The sequence below is a fragment of the Callithrix jacchus genome, chromosome 13 (assembly GCF_049354715.1).
Source record: "Callithrix jacchus isolate 240 chromosome 13, calJac240_pri, whole genome shotgun sequence".
Lineage (NCBI taxonomy): Eukaryota > Metazoa > Chordata > Mammalia > Primates > Cebidae > Callithrix > Callithrix jacchus.
In genome coordinates, this window is record NC_133514.1 from 13,396,307 (window position 1) to 13,416,226 (window position 19,920).

At 45.1% G+C, this 19,920-nt stretch overlaps 1 long non-coding RNA gene across 1 annotated transcript in view; it reads left to right on the forward strand.

Moving 5' to 3' along the window:
• Positions 1-1,536: 1,536 nt before the first annotated feature.
• The window catches only part of LOC103787443 (uncharacterized), a 41,976-nt gene continuing 23,592 nt past the window's right edge, over positions 1,537-19,920 (forward strand). Inside the window, exons 1-4 of the long non-coding RNA XR_004732641.3 lie at positions 1,537-1,644; positions 2,435-2,536; positions 3,967-4,068; positions 19,113-19,209. This is a non-coding gene — a long non-coding RNA (uncharacterized LOC103787443). The remainder of the gene's footprint in view (positions 1,645-2,434; positions 2,537-3,966; positions 4,069-19,112; positions 19,210-19,920) is intronic.

Here is a 19,920-nt window from a genome sequence, read left to right on the forward strand (position 1 = left end):
AGTCTCCTTGAGCAACCTTTTTGCCTGAGGAGTGAAGAATAGGAGGCAGGCAGAAGGGAGGGGAGCGAACGCCAAGCTCCCACCGGCACGGAGGAGCTCAGGGCTGAGCTGAGCCAAGCCCCCACCTAATGTCACTGCCCCTAACTAGGCCACTCAAGGGGTGGCTCTACCTGTCCTGGGCCAGGTCAGGAGGCATTTCCACAGGTGCCCACAGCATGGTGCGATGGAGAACGCTGAGGCTTGAGGCTCAGATGGCAGTGTCTGAAATTTGGCTTTACGGTCAGAGCAAGACACATCTCTTTGTGAACCTCAGGTCCTCTTCCGGAAAACAAGTCTCATACCGCCCAGGAGGTTGTGAGTAGAAAAAGATTCTGTTTGAATCTGCAACACACGAGGGCCCTTAATGAATGTGCTGCGTCCTCCCCCACGGCCCCCTTTTAATTAGTACCACCTGGATCTAGAAATCTCTTATCAGTGTCTGGTGTCACAATAGAGAGCTTTTTAAAGCTGCTTCTGCACCTTAGGGTGTCACTACCGAGTGCCCTGGAGCTCAGGGCTGAGCTGAGCCAAGCCCCCTTACTGCTGAGCCTCCCTGTCTGCTGCAGCTGCCGGGGCTGGTGGGCTGCGGGAAGAGAGCTCCCAGGCTGAAGGCACAGGCTCGAGAGTTTAGCATCCTTGGGGACCCCACCTTTCCTTACCTTAGGTGAATTGCACCATGACCCTGTCCTTAGTTTTCCCAAGAGGATCTAAAATATTCCAGAATCCCAGGGCTTGAACTGGTATCATCTAAGGAGCTCAAGCACTCACTCGTATGGTAAGTCCAGCTCTCTTGGCCACCCGGGACTGGGGGGAGAAGGATTGAGGGAGAAGCGCCTGCCCTGACTGCGAATAGTATAGGGTTTCTTTTGGGGGTAATGGAAATGTTCTAGAATTAGATTGCGGTGATGGTTGCATAACATAGCAAGAATACTACAACCTACCAAATTATATGCTTTAAAATGGTGCATTTAATGTTATGGGGATGACATTTCAATAAAAAGAAAATAGGTAAAAAGAAAGAAAGCAAACATCTGCCTAGGTTAAGAGCAACAGGTTTTGAGAATAATGCTTCCCTTCCATCTATGTTCACAGCAGATGGGCTCAGGAGACCAGCATACTCACGACGCCTCACTTAGACCTCTGTTGCCCAGACCTTACACTGCAGGTCAAAGCTATCACTGTGGACCCTTTGGGAAACCAGCATGTCCCCTGTATGACACAGAGTCACTTTTGCATCCTGATGTACTTTGGGGTCCCAGGCCTGGAAACTGATTTCATATATGATGTGGCATATATTGGTGGCTGCCTACCCAATCCCCAGTCCCCTGTTCTTCCTTACTAAATAGTACCCTTGCTTTTATTCTAGGCATCAATGCACTTAGCTAAACGACTACATTTCCCATTGGTCAGGGGTTGCCAATGAGCATGAAGCTGCAGGCCCTTGGGTGGGGCTTCCGGGAAAGCTCTTTTAAAGGGGGTCAACTCACTAAAGGCCTCTCTCTCTTCTTTGCCCTCCTTCCTGTCTGGGACACAAAGGTGATGGCGGGAGCTCTAGCAGCTATCTTGGATCATGAGATGAGACAACTTGGAGGATGGAAGCCATGGGTAAATATGATGGAATATAAAGATGGAAGAATTTGGACTAATGGAGTGGCCATATCAATCTTGGACTTCCAAACTTTAACCCTTTTTTTTCCTTAAAATACCCAAACCTTTATTTCAAGTGTTAATCAGGGTTCAGTCACCTGTTGCTGCATAACAAGCCACACCAAAGCCAGAGGCTTAAAATAACAGACCACATATTTGACTCATGATTCTACAGATTGGGTATTTGTGCTAGATTGGGAATTTTGGCTAGGCTCAGCAGGGCAGCTCTTCTGATCTCAGCCCGACTCTCTTCTGCACCTGCAGTTGGACTCAGAAGGTTGGCTGGGTGTCAGCTGGGGACCTTGGTTCTCTTGGACATGTCTTATACTTCATGGGTCTCTCACATCCCTCTGGCATATTGGCCCGGTATGGTCTCATGGCAAGCCTGAGGTGAAAGCATAAACAAATACAATCAATCAAGACAAGAACTGCAAGCATATGGAACCTCTTGAGACCTAAGTATAGAGCTGGCAGTCTATTGCTTTTGCTACGTTTGTTGGCTAAGGCCAGTTGCAAGGCTGTCCAGAGCCAGGCTGGGTGGAGAGCACAAAGTCCCAGGATAATAGAGAGTGGCTATGCAGAAGCCATTCATTGGAAGCACTGGAAACTTTAACTCCCTATGATTTAAGCCATTTATTTGGATTTACTGTTACATCCAGTGAAAATTACCTTAAACAACACACCTGCCTTTGGGCACCTTGTCATTGCCAGGAGGTACAGGCATCTAAATGCTTTTCTTCCCTTGCAGTTGAGGAAGAGAAAGAGCAAGCGAAGTCACTTACCTTCTCTGGACTTTTCTTTCCTCATTCACCAGATTGAAGAGTTGAACCCAATGACCTGGATGTTCTTGGTGGGTTGAATGAAGCTGCATGTGGTGGGAGGTGGTCTTCTGTGATGCATGGGGCATGGTGGCTCATGCCTGTAATCCTAGCACTTTGGGAGGCTGAGGATTTCAGATCACCTGAGGTTGGGAGTTTGAGACCAGCCTGACCAACATGGAGAAACCCTGTCTTTACTGAAAATACAAAATTAGCTGGGCATGGTGGCACATGCCTGTAATCCCAGCTCCTCGGGAGACTGAGGCTTGAATTGCTTGAATCTGGGAGGTGGAGGTTGTGGTGAACCGAGATCAAGCCATTGCACTCCAGCCTGGGCAACAACAGCCAACAAAACAAAACAAAAACACTGTTGAGTGGGTGAGTAGAAGAACCTTGCCCCTCAGAAAAGCACAAGTAGACTTGAAGGGGTGCAGACTGTGTGGTGTTTGTGACGGCTTCAGGGCTTCCCGTTTGCCATACATCCCCTTATACAGCACCGTGAGAACCATGGGCTTCCCTTGGCCATGGTAACTTGGCACAGAGCAGCAAGCTGCCCCCTGCTTTTCTGATTGGCAGGATACATTTATTAAAATAGTCGGAGACGAAAGGTCACACACCCTTACTTCTACTGCTTTGTGTGTGTGTGTGTGTGCGCGCGCGCACAAGAACTTGGAATTAATAAAATTCTTGGCTGGGTGTGGTGGCTCATGTCTGTAATCCTGGTACTTTAGGAGGCCAGGGTGGGAGAATTGCTTGAGCCCAGGAGTTCAAGACCAGTGTGGGCAACATGGCAAAACCCTTTCTCTACAAAATGTAAAAAATTATATTTGATATAATTAAATTATTTATATGTATCTTACTTATAATTATATAAGTGCACTTATTTATTATATTTATACTTATTACTATATTTATACTTATATATTCATAATTGTATAATTATGTAAGTGAATATATAAGTAAATATATATAAAATACTTATATATTTATAATTATACAAGTAATATAAGTAAAACAATTTTATTTATAGAAGAATATAAATACATTTATATAATAAACAAAATTATACTTATATAAGTATAAATTTATATAAGTGTGAATGTATTTATACTTATATTTATAGTTTATACTTATATAATATAATTTTATATTATATAAATATAATTGTTTTTTACATTAATTTAGTTTTTTACATATAATTTTACATTATATAAATATAATTAAGCACTACAGGTATATTATAATGTAATTTAAGTATACATTATATACATTATAGAAGTATAATTCAGCACCTATAGTCTCAGCTACTTGGGAGGCTGAGGAGGGAGGATTGCTTGAGCCTGGGAGGCTGAGGCTGCAGTGAGCCATGATTGAGCCACTGCACTCCAGCCTAAGTGACAGAGTAAGACCCTGTCTCAATAAAATAAAATAACGTGCAATTCTTATTTCTTCTGCTTCTGAGGTGATGGAAGTTCACTCCTGCACACACCAGCTTGGCATCTTCTTTACAATAGAAGCCCAACCGGGGAGGCTGCACACGTTAGAATCCAATCTGTACTGACAGGTAAGTTTTGAGGCAGATTGAGAAAGCTCTTAAAATTGTCATCAGAAAATCTCAGTAGAGGGAGTACAGGGGAAGGAGGCAGCTGCAGCTGGGCCCCACATCGAGCTCCACGCACCTCCACCCACCTGCCAATTTTCCCCTCTCAGAGTAAAGAGCCTCTCCCCGCCAGGTATTTGGCTGCTTGGAATTTACTGATTAATTACGCGCCTACCTCCAATTGGTCTCCTTAGTAACCACGTTAGCAGGGTCCCACTTGAAAAGCTGCTTCTTACTCAATGAGGGCAAACTCTCTTCACAGTTTAAAACACTTTTAAGTCAGAGCACAGTGGATGTTAAAGATAGAAGGACACACACATTTCTTCACAACTTCGCATCAAAATACAGAAAGACTTTTGAACTATTGAGGGCAAGCGACATTTTAGTAATCAGTAAGAGCTAGGTTTAAAGGAAGAGTTGGGTGAATACAGTTTCATTCGAATGGCCAATGATTGCCTTTGCAAGTATAGGTTTTACTACCAGAGTGTCCAGCCTAGTGCTGGGTGAGGGGATGTCAGAATGAAAGCTATCCTGGCTGGGTGTGGTGGCTCATACGTGTAATCCCAGCACTTTGGGAGGCCGAGTTGGGTGGATCTCCAGAGGTCAGGAGTTCCAGACCAGCCTGATCAACATAGTGAAACCTGTCTCTAAAAATATAAAAAAATTAGCTGGGTGTGGTGGCGGATGCCTGTAATCCCAGTTACTCAGGAGGATGAGGCAGGAGAATCATTTGAACCTGGGAGGCAGAGGTTGCAGTGAGCTGAGATCGTGCCATTGCACTTCAGCCGGGGCAACAAGAGTGAGACTCCATCTAAAAAAAAAAAAGATCCTTACCCTCAAGAAGTTGGCCCAGGGGACAAGTTAGATCAATGCATGGTGACCAACACATCATTTGCTATAGTGACTCAGACCATTCGAGAATGAGGGAGTGCATGATGAGGTGCTGATTGTGGATCAGACTGGAAGAGAAAGAGAAGTTCAAGTGAGGAGAATGAAATTCAAGAGGGCAGAATGATGTTCAAGTGATGTTTACCTTATGTTTTGAATGATGTGTTAAGATGTCGAGGACAAATGGCAAGTTCTGAGTGGGCAGGAAGGTGGTCGCTGGGCTTCAGCACAGGTGACTAGCAGGATTAGGGGGTGTGTTAGTCTGCTGGGGCTGTCAGAAGCAAGTGCCACTGACTGGGTGGCTTCAGCAATGGGAATGCATTTTCTCACAGTTCTCGAGGCTGGAATCTGAGATCAAGTGTCGGCAAGGTTGATTTCTCCTGCAGCCTCGCTCCTGGCCTTGGAGGTGGCCGTATTCTCCCTGTGTCCTCACGTGGCCATCTCTGTGTGCATCTGTCCCTTCATCTCCTCTTAAGAGCACCAGGCCTATGGGATTAGGGCCACCCTAGTGACTTCATTTACCCTAAATCACCTCTTTAAAGCCCCTACCTCCAAATACGGTCACGCTCTGAGGGGCTGGGGTTAAGACTTCAGTGGAGGAATTTGGGGGAGGGGTGTACAGTTCACCCCATAACAGGGGGATAATGAAACTGTGCTCATCACATAATGGGGATAGAATTTCAGGAAGGAAACTAAAGTTCACTGCGGGACATGGGTGAATAATGTGTATGGGGCATCCCTTTCACCCTCAGCCCCAAACCCAGGAGTTGGGATCCCGGACACTAAGCTGACAATGTGCCCCAGCGTTGCCATGTCACAATGTCCTGGGAACACCCCATGCAGGTCCCATGCCTACATCTTAAGAGCCGCATCAACGGCTAGAGAAGCTGTTTCCTGAACCTTGAATGTTAAGATCAAAGAAACTTAAAAAGAGCCATGCTCAGAATAAGAAGGCATCCAGGCGTCCAGGTCTCCAGGTGTCCCAGCACCCAGGCACTTCAGAAGCCTGATCACGGTCCCTGAAAAGCTTTGTAGGATGGTGCAGTTGGTTTGAATGCCATGGAGGGGTCCGACACCCTTCTCTTTCATTTTTCAGAGATAGATACATGTTCCACGTTGGAGAGCCAACCCCACTTCAGCTTGTCCCTCTGTTAAATTAGTCACGCGTTTCGTAGGTTGGCTCATTTGCTCTCATAACCCCACTCTTTGTGGGGGCCTCTTGGGGCTCCACCCCACACCTCCCTTTGGTCTTGGGTACCATAATTCCAGTGCCTTCGAGATGTTCTCACTCAGATCTCACCGTGATGCTGACGAGGATGTTGTGATATCCCGGTTAGCACAAACCCCCATCTGCACATTCTCCCAGCCTCTCTATTTTGTAAGCTGAGCCATCTTTCTTCTTGCTCTTTCTCTCATCCTTTGTATTCAGGTATTCCCAAATGTAATCAATTCCTCTCTATCACACTTTGTTCGAGTTCCTAGCGTGCGCATGCTCTCTCCCTGCTCTCTTTCTCTGTCTTCAATCTATCCTATACACAGCAGCCTCCTAATAATTTTTAAATGGTATTTTCCTTTTGCTTCAATACCTTGCTCCAGAATTCTAGTTTAAAGGCAAAGAATGATAGAAGCAGAAAGTAGTGAACCTGAACTCCAAAGACCAGTGGTTGAGTCCTGGCTTAGTCCCCACCTTGTCATGTGACTTTAGCCGAACCACTCCTGCTACCAGGGCGGGAGGATCACTTGAGGCCAGAAGTTTGAAATCAGCCTGGACAACATAGTGAGACCCCATCTCTATGAAAACAGAAAAATAATAGGCATAATAATAGCTAACAGTGGTGGTGTGAGAATTCATTCAGTTAATGTAAATGAAGGAGCTTTGAAAACTATAAAATAGACAGATACAAAATATAATGATTATTCCTCAAGGCCATCTCAAGTACAACCAACCCTTATGCCTAATTAAAAGTTAGTCTTTTCCTTTTTTAAGCTTACAGCATTTTTCTGGTGATATGTCTGGACAGTGGTTATTTCCAGGTCTGCAGTCTGCACTGCAGAATGCACCTCGTGCTGTTCTCTGCTGGTACTCCACCCTGCCTGTCCAGAAAAATGGAGCTGCTGGAGGGAAGAAACTTACATTCTTTCTTGTTTCTATGCAACTGAGCACAGTGCCAGGCACACTGAAGTCTATCAATTTCACATGCATGCATTGGGCACCTGATTCTTGTTGATATACAGAAGGCATGTATTAGTGGGGAGGGGATTCAATATCGTATGATAAAAATTCCTGCATTCACAGAGCTCACAGTTGGGCTTGGAAGATGTGCTGCAAGGACTGAAAAAGGTACAGATGGCATTTCTACTGTTAGCAAAAGATACCTGGGTGTTTAGGGGAAATGCATCTCCTCCAGCTGGAATGCTGAAAAAGGTTTGGCCAACGGGGATGGTTTGAGCAGGATCTTGAAGGACTAGCGACATTGGATAGGCAGAGATGGGGAAAGGTGTGAAAGTCAGCAGGCCAGGTGAACTGGCCTGGAGGAGGCTTTGCAGAAGGGAGCCGCAGCAGCAGTGGCTGGAAATGCAGGCGGGATGAGACCGCAGAAGGCCTTGAACAGCGGCCTTAATGGCTTACACTTCACCCAATGGGGATTAGTAGGGCAATGGGAAGACATTGAATGCTTCTGTGCAGGGGAGTGATGCTAGGCAGTGTTTTCGGAGCGGTCAGCTAGGGTGGATACTAAATACTTATGGACTGGGACGAGCAGGAGCGCTTCTGTAGGTGTTCATCTGTCTTTATGTGGCTGGTTCTATATGGATGACTGCAGCCTCAAAAGCCAGCTAGAAATAGACATACAAATGGTCCAGCAACTGCACTGAAAGCTTTCTATTTTTTCAGCAAATAGTGTCACATGAAAATCTCCTAATTCCTGGATGTTTCCTGTTTCTAGATCAGGAGATCTCATATCTCAAACCTCTCCTCACTGCCACCATTAGAGGCGTGACAGCCTGCCACGTTCTGAACCCGAGCTTAAACCTGAGCGTCCCTTCTTCCTGCCTCTGCCCTGCTCCTCATCACAGTGTTGTGTAAGGCTGGTGGAATGCCATTTGGCAAACTTGTGTTGTTGTTGATGCAAGATGACTAGCTTCCCAAAGCTCTTTTGTGGTTCTGGAAGAGGAAGATAGGAGATAGATTTTTTTTTTTTTTTTGGTGAAAGAAAATAGTTTTAGTCCTTTGCAAAGTAAAATAATGGATGTCTAAGATTTCTAAGTTCAGGTTTTCCATATCAATTAAATGACATTGCCAGAGCACCTTGTTGTAACTTTCTCCCTCCCCCAGGGATTCCCCCTCCCTATGGCTTTCCCCTACCCTGCCTAGGCCTCTGGTGGCTACATAGAGACACAGACACACACACACACACACACACACACACACACACACGCACACACACGCGCACACACACGCACACAGCTAGTAGTTTCGGCTTCTCCCTCCCTTATCGCTTCCTCCTCCCCCATAGCTTCTCCCTTTCCCATGGCTTCCCCCTCCACCCATGGTTTCAACAACCCCCCTGGGGCTTCTCCCTCCTTCATAGTTTCCCCCACCCCCATGGCTTCTCCCTCCCCCATGGCTTCCCCCTCCCCCATGGCTTCTCCCTCCCCCATTTCTTCCCCCTCCCTCGTGGCTTCCCCCTACCCTGCCTAGGCCTCTGGTGGCTACATAGAGACACAGACACACACACGCGCGCATGCACACGCACACATGCACACAAGCACACAGCTGGTAGTTCCAGCTCTGTCTGCCATCATTACAATTAAAGAGCGTTTATCAAGCATCCACATGAGCTGCACTGTTAGAATTATTTGCCAAGTGTGTCTCTCGGAAACACATGAACACAGTGCCTAAAAACATCTGAAGCCACACGGTTGGTCAAGATAATGGCATAGCTTCTCCGAGGGTAAGGTATGAGATTAACCTCGGGCATCCTGTATAACAAACCTAGCGCAGATCCCCAGAGAGGAACTTTTTGGAGTGACTGACTGGCAACTACTGAAACTTGGTGGTGCCTTTCCCTGCGCTTCATGCCCCAGTGTTGAAGAGGTCCCCAGGCCTGGCCCTGGGAGTCCAGGCTCCTGGCTTCCTGACAGATAAGGCTAAGTGAGCATGGGGCTCCCTCCTGGGAAACACATCTGTATTCCACACTGCCACAGGCTTCCCCTGTGGCAATGTCCAGGACCTGAATGTTTTATCGAACCATTAATAGTAAATTTTCTGCTTGAATTCCTCACTGCTTGGAGACAAAAGGTATCAGAGGGCGGTCAGTCAGGTTCATGGTTTGGGTAGAAATGTTCTTATTTGTATTCTATAGCTCTGTGTGTGTGTGTGTGTGTGTGTGTGTGTATCTAAACAAGACCCAGCCACCCCTCCCCCTAAGCTAACTGTCCATATGCGTGTTCATCATTTGACACACAGGCCTGGAAGGCGTCTCAGTGCCAGGCACTGTGCTGGGGCTGGGCACAAACAAGAATGAGGCCGATCACATCCGAAAGACACCGGAGCCCTTGAAGCTTAAAACCAGCGTTTGGTAGGCACATAAAGCTGTGCGTGTCCCAAATGTGATTAGGTTCTGGAAGGTCTTAAATAAATGAACAATAGACTCAGAAGAGGGTCGTAAAAGGAAGGTCGGATGATCATACTGGGTAAAATAAATACACATGTGGATTGGTGGGAGACAAGAAAGCAAGCACTGATGTGGTGATTTTTCCTTCTTTTCAGCATTCCTTCCCTCCTTCCCTCCCTCCCTCCCTCCCTCCTTCTCTTGATAGACTCTTGCTCTGTCACCCGGGCTGGAGTGTAGTAACTCAATCTCGACTCACTGCAACCTCCACCTCCAGGCTTCAAGCAATTCTCCTGCCTTAGCATCTCGAATAACTGGGATTACAGGCATCCGCCACCATGCCCAACTAATTTTTGCATTTTTAGTAGAGAACAGGTTTCACCATGTGGGCCAGGATGGTCTTGATCTCCTGACCTTGTGATCTACCTGCTTTGGCCTCCTAAAGTGGTGGGATTATAGGTGTGAGCCACCTCGCCTGGCCCTCCCTCCCTCCCTCTTTTCCTCCTTCCCTTCTCCCCCCCTCCTCCCCTCCCCCCCACTTCCCTCCCCTCTCCTCCCCTCCTCTCCCCTCTCCCCTCCCCTCCCCTCCCCTCCCCTCCCTTTTTCTCTCCTCCCCTCCCCTCTCGTTTTGCTCTTGTTGCCCAGGTAGGAGTACAATGACACAATCTTAGCTCATTGCAACCTACATCTCCCGGGTTCAAGTGATTCTCCTGCCTCAGTCTCCTGAGTAGCTGGGATTACAGGCATGCTCCATCATGCCCAGCTAATTTTTTATATTTAGTAGATTTCACCACGTTGGTCAGGCTGGTCTCAAAGTCCTGACCTCAAGTGATCCACCCCCTTTAGCTTCCCAAAGTGCTGGGATTACAGGTGTGAGCCACCACGCCTGGCCAAGATTTTATTTGCTGTTCTTATATACATGGTAAAGTAGGGAGAACAATTTTAAGGTTAGATAAGAGGGCCTTACATATCTAGAGTCTTTGCAAACAGTGTAGTGTTTTATCATACTCAATGATTTGCTGAATGAATAAACATTCTACCACAAAACAATTGCACCAGTAGTTTCCTGAGCTGGAAAGTTTACTTACAGAATAGGAAACGGTGTTTTCCCAGCAAAGAGAGTGATTGTTTTGATTATACAAGCTATACATGCTCAGTGTAAAAACAATTTCAGACTATATACAAAAAACTATAAAAATGAAAGCAAAAATTTTTCTAGAGTTTTATCTCTCAGATATAATTCTTATTAATATTTGTTGGTATTGACTACCAAACTTTTTTTTTTTTTTTGAGATGAGGTTTTACTCTGTCACCCAAGCTAGAGTACAGCAGCGTGATCTCAGCTCATTGCAACCTCCATCTCCTGGGTTCAAGCGATTCTCCTGCCTCAGCCTCCAGAGTAGCTGGGACTACAGGCACGTGCCACCACACCTGGCTAATTTTTGTATTTTTAGTAGAGATGGGGTTTCATCATATTGGCCAGGCTGGTCTTGAACGCCTGATCTTGTGATCTGCCCGCCTCAGTCTCCCAAAGTGCTGGGATTACAGGTGTGAGCCATCACACCTGGCCAAACTTTTGCTTATGCATATATCATTAAAACACTACCGCCATGTTCATAACAGCATTATTCACAATGGCCAACAGGTAGACACAACTCACCTGTTGGTTGTGGGATGAATGGACAGAAGAATGTGGTCTATCCAGGCGATGGAATATGATTCAGCCTTACCAAAGAAGGCAATCCCCACCCATGCTACACCATGGATGGACCTTGAAGACACTGTGCCAAGTGAAAGAAGCCAGTCACAAAAGGACAAATACTGCATGATTTCATTTATATGAGGTCCCTCAAGGGGCCTGTTTTCTGGCACAATGTGTTCTGGAATTAGCTTGCATTTTCTTTGCCCCAAATCTAAAATCAACCAAAAGAGAGAATCTGAATCTAGAATCTAGAATCAACCAAAAGAGAGAATTCCTAGAGACGACAGTTGAATGGTAGATGCCAGGGGCTGAGGAGGAGGAGTGGGGAGTTGATACTTAATGGGTGCGGAGATTCAGTTTGGGAAAATGAAAAAGTTCTGGAGCTGGATGGTGGTGATGCATCTATCTTCTTCTTCTTCTTTTTTTTTTTTTGAGACGGAGTTTCGCTCTTGTTACCAAGGTTGGAGTGCAATGGCGTGATCTCGGCTCACCACAACCTCCGCCTCCTGGGTTCAGGCAATTCTCCTGCCTCAGCCTCCTGAGTAGCTGGGATTACAGGCACGTGCCACCATGCCCAGCTAATTTTTTGTATTTTTAGTAGAGATGGGGTTTCACCATGTTGACCAGGATGGTCTCCATCTCTTGACCTCGTGATCCACCCGCCTCGGCCTCCCAAAGTGCTGGGATTACAGGCGTGAGCCACCGTGCCCGGCCCGATGCATCTATCTTCTAAGAAAAAGACGTTCTTTTTCCCAGTCACTGTACCCTTATCATAGCTAAGAAAATTAATCATAATTCAATACCATCTAATATCTAATATATATTTTAAAATTTCCAAGTGTCTCCAAATTAGCTTTTATCATTTTAAAAATCAAGAATCCAACTAAGTTTATATAGTAGATTTTTTGGTCTTTTCCTTTTTTGTAATTTGGAGGCAGCGTCTCCCTTGCCGCGCTGTCCAGACTGGAGTGCGGCAGCACTGCTTTTGTTTCTTGACACTGACTTTCTGGAATGTTCTGTCCAGTTGTCTTTCGGAACGTCCCCATCCTGGATTCGTCTGGTGTTTCTTCATGATGAGATTCATTAGGAAGGCAACTGCTGGCGATACTAAGTTTGATTGATTAGTCGATAAAGTAACTGAACAGTCTTTCCATTGCAGTGATATATTTTGCCTTTCTAATCAATAAGGAATCGTGAGGTGATAGCCTTGAGACTGTGTGAATATTCTATTTCTCTATAACTCTTTATTCAATATATTTTTTGATGATTGTTGCTGGAATCAATGATTATGTTGGGGATTGCACGATGAACATTTTCTATCACTCTGTCCTCATTTATTAATGGTTTTCTTGTAAAAAAGAGCTTTTCCCCATTTTCCTTCTCTCAGTCTTTCTTTCTCTTTAAGGCCACTACGGATGTATAGATCTTTTAAAAAAATCATCAAGGTACCACAAACTCTTACTGTTACTCTTTTCTGATGTTCAAATTGCCCCAAATTTGGCCTGCGCCCTGGCCTGACCCCGTTAGTCTTTGAACACTGCTTTCTGGCACACTGTGCACTGGAATTACCTTGCATTTTCTTTGCCCCAAATGTAAAATCAACCGAAAGAGAGAATTGAATGGCCAGAGGAGAGTCTCTTGTACCCCTCACCCTTTATCCCAATAGCTATGGGAGAAGGTGGGGTAAGGAAAGGACCCCATAAAACAGATATTTCTGCCTACGTTTGTGTGTATATCGGGGTGGGGGTAAAAGGCGAGTCCCTTGGGTGGGGGAAAGATCTGGAAGGCTTAACACCCCAGAACATCAAGATATGGAGCAATGTGCCTATTCTAATCCTTTCCTGTGTTGTCCTGGGACATATCCATTGCATGTTTCCATGTCACACTTATCTCTGTGTTCATTTGAACCCAGATTTACCTGTACGAAAACGCTGTTGGGAGCATGACTGTTATTGGCCTCCATGGAGATGCACAGTCAGACAAACCCTTATAAAGTTGGCTAATATGTACTGATCTCCTGCTATGGGCCAGGAGCGTTGATTTCACAGAAGTTATCTTATTTAGGCTCCAAAGCAACTGTGCAGAAGAGGTGCTGTGATTCTCATCTGACAAGTGAGGAAATGGGTTTTAGGTGAAGTAGCATCTCAAGCTCACATGCTGCTAAGGGGCAGGATCTATACTTGACTTCAGTTCTTCAGACCTCATATGCGGTACTTTCTCTCCTATTCCTTATAAGGCAGCATGTGAAAACAACCCAGTTCCCTGATAGAGTCAGTCAGCAAATGTGCCCTGATTACTTACTACCTGCTCACTGCTGTACTAGGCATGTCCAAGGGTACATCATTTGTTAAGCACTGACTGTGTCATTTATAAATTACCCACTGACTAGTTTATAGAGGAAAGAGGTTTAATGGACTCACAGTTCCACATGGCTGGGAGGCCTCACAATCCTGACTGAAGTTGAAAGAGGAGCAAAGTTTTGCCTTACATGGTGGCTGGCAAGAGAGCGTGTGCAGGGGAACTCCCCTTTATAAAACCATCAGATCTTATGAGAGTTATTCACTATTATGAGAACAGCATGGGAAAGACTCCCCCCGCCCCCGATGATTCAATTACCTCTCACTGGCTTCCTCTCACAACACAAGGGAATTATGGGAGCTACAGTTCAAGGCAAGCTTGTTTAAACAGTTTTGCAAAAAGAGTATTGATATGGGGGTCAAGATACCTTAGCTGACAATTAGATATTTTTACACTGAGCATCTGTGTTGTACTAGGTATGGACACAGGCACATGCTCTGGCTGGATGCTGTGGCCCATGCCTGTAATCCTAACACTCTGGGAACTTGAGGCGGGAGAATCACTTGAGGCCAGGAGTTCGAAAGCAGCCTGGGTAAGAGAGTGAGACTCCCGTCCCTACAAAATAATGATAAAAGTAGTCAAGTGTGCTGGTGGGTGCCTGTAGTCTCTCAGCTACTTGGGAGGCTGAGGTGGGAGGACTGCTTGAGCCCAGGAGGTTGAGACTGCAGTGAGATGTGATTGCACTATTGCACTCCAGCCCAGGTGACAGAGTGAGACTGTCTCTTTAAAAAAGTATGTTTTAATCTTCATAACACTCTGTTACGGACTGAATTCTGTCTCCCTTAAATTCATATGTTGAAGCCCCAGTCCCTAGTGTGACCGTGTTTGAAGTTAGGGCCTTTGAAGAGGCAGTTAAGGTAAAAAACAGTCATCTAGGTGCATCCTAGTTCATTATGACTGGTGGTATAAAATACGAAGAGAAAGAGACACACACCGAGGAGGCATGAGGACACAGCCAGAAGGGGACTGTCTGCAAGCCCAGCAGAGAGACCACAGGAGCACCCAAACCTGGGCCATCTTGATCTTGGATTTCCCGCGTCCTGAATGGTGAGAAAAGAAATAGCAGTTGTTTAAGCCACTCAGTCTAGCATTCTGCTGTGGCAGTCCTAGCAAATTAATACTTATCTCTTCAAGAAAGGAAATTGGATCTCGACTTCTCAGATAAAAGAGAACATGGTTCAGAGAGGTGAAGACTTTTCCCAAGGTCCCACAGATGGGAGGTGGTGATGGTGGAATTCAGACCCAGGTGTGAATTCAGAACTAAAGTTCTGAGCCTTTCCACTGCACTCGCATTTGGCACTGCCATAGCTGAGACACTGGGTACACCTGAGGTCCTGGATAAATGCCATGAGGGTAGCCGCGGTCCCCATCACAGCACTTGAATGTTGGATGAGTGTCTTTGCCTCAGATAACTTTATGATTTGGGTTAGATAAGAAACCAAGCAAGTACTAACCTGCATTAACCTCCAGACTGTTTTGGTGAAAGTTCTTGGAATAGTAATTCAGGGAAGAGGAAGTTCTGGGCAGACTGGAACAGCCAGAGAAAGTTTTAGGAGGTAGACAGGACTCTGCCTGGACCTCAGTTCTCAGGTGCCAGGATGAAGGGTTGTCGCCAGTTACCATCCGTGTCCAGTGGGTTCCCGTGAATACTTTACAAGAGTGGGAATAAAAGTTTAGTGAAAACAGCTTTCCTAAAAATTTTAAAGAGAATGCATATGTAGCCGACCTCCTTGCATTGGGTAAATTGTAAGCCACAAACAAAATTAAAAATGAAACACTGCAGTCACATGTCCTTTTTTTTTTTTTTTTTTTTTTTTGAAATGGAGTTTTCACTCTTGTCACCTAGGCTGGAGTGCAATGGCGCGGTCTTGGCTCACAGCAACCTCCGCCTCCTGGGTTCAAGTGATTCTTCTGCCTCAGCCTTCCAAGTAGCTGGGACTACAGACATGTGCCACCATGCCTGGCTATGTGTGTGTGTGTGTGTTTTTAGTAGAGATGGTTTCACCATGTTGGTCAGGCTGGTCTCAAACTCCTGATGTCAGGCGATCCACCTTCCTTGGCCTCTCAAGTGCTGGGATTACAGGCATGAGCCATTGCGCCTGGCCACATGTCCTTTTAACAAAAGGAGGTGATCCAGGTTCTTGTCACAAATTATTACGCGATGAAGTCTTTTCTGTTGATTAACAGGGCAAAAATGCTGTATTTCCTTTTTGTTCTTAAAAAACCACATTGCCATGTATGTACCTATGCAACAATCCTGCATGATCTGTACAAGTACCCCAGAACCTAAAGTACAATTTAAAAAAATATGCTGTTCACGCATTGATTCTTAAGTTTGAGGACACTTACTTAGGATGGTGTCATCTGAGGCCTGATAGCCTGAGCTTTCACTTTAAGGATACATTTTACCGTCATTATTAGTGTCTAGAGTGCCTCTCTGTCTCTTTTCATTTCATTTTCTGGTTCATCTAATAATTTGAAATGTCTTTTTCTGTGCATTTTATTTTCTTTGCCTTTATGGGTGGAAAATGAAACATTCTGACTTGTCAAGTGTGTTCAATGAAGACAAAAAGCACCCTACAAAGATGGTGTCTCCTCCCTTCTTTTGTACCTTCTTGAGAGATGGTGTCATTCTTTGGGTAATAAGAAAATGAAAGGAGCGGATTGGAGATTCCTCAATAAAACTAAAAATTGAGTTACCAGATGGTCCAGCAGTCCCACTGCTGGGTATAAAATCCAAAAGATAGGAACTCAGTATATCAAAGAGGTGTCTGCACTCCTGTGTTCGTTCCAGCACCGTTTACGATAGCTAAGATTTGGACACTAAGTTTCTAACAGCTAAGATCTGGAAGCAACCTGTGTTCATCAGCAGATGAATGCATAAAGAAAATGTGGTACACGTGGACAGTGGAGTACTGTGCAGCCATTCAAAGAATGAGACCCAGTCATTTGCAACAATGTGGATCAACAACCTGGGTGTGTTGGCTCACACCTGTAATCCCAGCATTTTGGGAGGCTGAGATGGGCGGATCACGAGGTCGGGAGTTCGAGACCAGCCTGACCAATATGGTGAAACCCTGTCTCTACTAAAAATACAAAAATTAGCCAGGCGTGGTTGTGCATGCCTGAATCCCAGCTACTCAGGAAGCTGAGGCAGGAGAATTGCTTGAACCCGGGAGACGGAGGCTGCAGTCAGTTGAGATTGCTCCACTGCCCTCCAGCTTAAGAGACAGAGCAACACTCCATCTCAAAAAAAAAAAAAACAAAACCTGGAGATCATTATGTTAAGTGAAATAAACCAGGCACAGAAAGACATGTTCTCCCTTATTTGTGGGACCTGAAAATCCAAATGGACTGAGCTCACAGACATAGAGAGTAAAAGGACATTTACCAGAGGCTGGGAAGGGCAGTTGGGAGGGACGTGGGGATGGTTCATGGGTATAATAAAGCTAAAAGAACAGATAAGACCTATTATTTGACAGCACAATAGGGTGGCTATAGTCAATAATAACTTAATTGTATATTTTAAAATACAGAATGCAATCGAATTATTTGTAACTCAAAGGATAAATGCTTGCGTGGATGGATGACCCATCCTTCATACTGTGCCTATTTCACGTTGCATGCCTGTATGAAAACATGTCATGTGCTTCATAAATATATACACTAGTAGGTACTCACAAAACATTTAAAAAAACAATTAAAAATTGTCTTACAAAAGGAAGGATGATGGTCTGTCCTACTATTGCACCATCCTTCTGGGCCATGCCGTCATTCTTCCACTTGAAAATTATTTTCATCATTTTTGGTGTGGTTGGGAACAGTTGTTTTAACAGTTGGGTCACTAATCAGTTGTTCTCAACTATGCCAAAAATGATGAAAATAATTTTTGTTTTTTAAGATGGAGTCTCACTCAGTAGCCCAGGCTGGGGTGCAGTGGCACAATCTTGGCTCACTGCAACCTCTGCCTCCCGGGTCCCAGTTCAAGCAATTCTCCTGCCTTAGCCTCCCAAGTAGCTGGGATTACAGGTACTCGTCACCATGCCCAGCTAATTTTTGTATTTTTAGTAGAGACAGGGTTTCACCATGTTGGCCAGGCTGGTCTTGAACCTCTGACCTCATGATCTGCCTGCCTCAGCTTCCCAAAGTGTTGGGATTAACAGGTGTGAACCACCATGCCCAGCTGAAAATAATTTTGAAATGGAAGAATGATGGAATTATCAGGATAGTAGTAATTGAATAACAGTAATTCTCAGGATAATGAAATAGTAAACTATCTCAAGATATAAGAAAAATAAGATCACCTGGATTCTGTCATGGGTCTTATTCACATTGCTCTTGATAAAAACGATCCCAGGGGCCCATATGGTAATTGCAAAATAAAATATGTTTTATTTAGTAAAAAATATATAAATTCTCTCTTTGTTCTTTGAAAGACCTTTAAGAAGAAAAGGTATAAGACATCAGTCTTTGCAAAGCCTTGGAACTTACAAAAAGAAACAACAGGGAATTGGGAACTATGGGTGAGGATGGACAGGCACTCCCGCCATGGGAGGCAGGATTGGCAAATGAGCACAACAGCGAGAGGCAATAGAGGAGTGGCAGTCAGTGAGAAAATCAGATTCACCATGGCTGACGCTTTGCTGGGGAGAGAGGGATCAGGTTGGAGGATTGTGATGGCCGCCCATCAGTTTGAGTCATGTGGACTCTCTTCTGCAGGCAAGAAGCATTGAGTGTGGAGGATTTTGAGCAGGGTGGCAGGAGGCATGCAAACATTTTCTTGGCTGTATTTTTTTTTCTTTTTCTAGGATTGTGGAGCTTTATTCAAGGAAAAAATATAGCTTTTGGGCTGGGCATGGTGGCTCATGCTTGTAATCCCAGCACTTTGGGAGGCCGAAGTGGGTGGATCATGAGGTCAAGAGATCAAGACCATCCTGGCCAACATGGTGAAACCCCATCTCTACTAAAAATACAAAAATTACAGGGAGGGGAACATCACACACCAGGGTCTGTTGGGAGGAAGGGGCTAGGGGGAGGGATAGCATTAGGAGAAATACCTAATGTAGACGATGGAGTGATGGATGCAGCAAACCCCATGTATACCTATGTATATCGGGAGGCTGAGGCAGGAGAGTGGCTTGAACCAGGGAGTCGGAGGTTGCAGTGAGCCGAGATCATGCCACTGCACTCCAGCCTGGTGACAGAGCAAGACTTTGTCTCAAAACAAGAAAATATCGATTTTAACATGTAATAAAAACCATACATAAGAATCTTAACAGTTCAGATCATTGTGCATTTATTTGCAAGGACTTCAGTAGGGACTACATTCATTAATACAAATTAAAACCCACATGCTGTTTTCAAAGCCTATTAAAACTATACAGCTATGAACAAGTAAGCTATTTAGTTAAGCTCTGTTTCATTGGAAGTTTGCATTGACTCCCCAGGTCTTGAATGCTTTAGGTCACACTGGCTGGCCATTAAGGGTTGTGATGAAAAATCCCAGGAAGCTGAAGAGTGAACATGATCATAATCTCTAAAATGGTAAGTACAGTGGATACAGTGGACATGCATGTATTGTTTCAAATTCTGGAGGAGTTTCATAGGGAAGAAGCTTATGGAATCATTATCCCAAGAGGTGGAAGTGCCTGCAAAGTAATTTCAAAGATTAAGATACTTGCGGAGATGACAGCTATAATTGGCTATAAAGAGAATGGAGTGCTTTGGGTGGTGCACCCCCGAGGCCGCTGTCAGGGCGGTACGTTTCCAGCTGCATAGGCAGAGAGTCATACCTAGCACGGCCTTTCTCACTGCCTTGGGAGGCAGTTTGCTCCAAGAGATGCATCTTGTTTTCAGGACACATTCCCATTGACTTTTTTTTTTTAAACAGAAAACAATCCTTTATTGTTGACTGGGTTCAGGAAGTGGTTCTCACTGGGGGTCTCTTGTGAGGTTGCGATAAGATATTGATGGGCGCTGCCGTCATCTCAAAGGCTGTCTGTTAATCCTGTTTACTGGGACTTCCACTGGGGCTGAGGAGTGGAACACATATACTCAGCCTCTGCAAGGTGGCCTGGGTTTCTTGACAACATGGCAGTGAGGACTGAAGAGCAAGTGCCCCGAGACAGCCAGGCTAAAGTACCTTTCATAGTCTAGCCTTGGAACATACACAGTGTCACTTGTGCTGTGTTCTGTTCTCTTCCTTAGAAATGTGTCCCTAAGTCTAGCTCTTTTCAAGGCTAGGGGATTAGACTT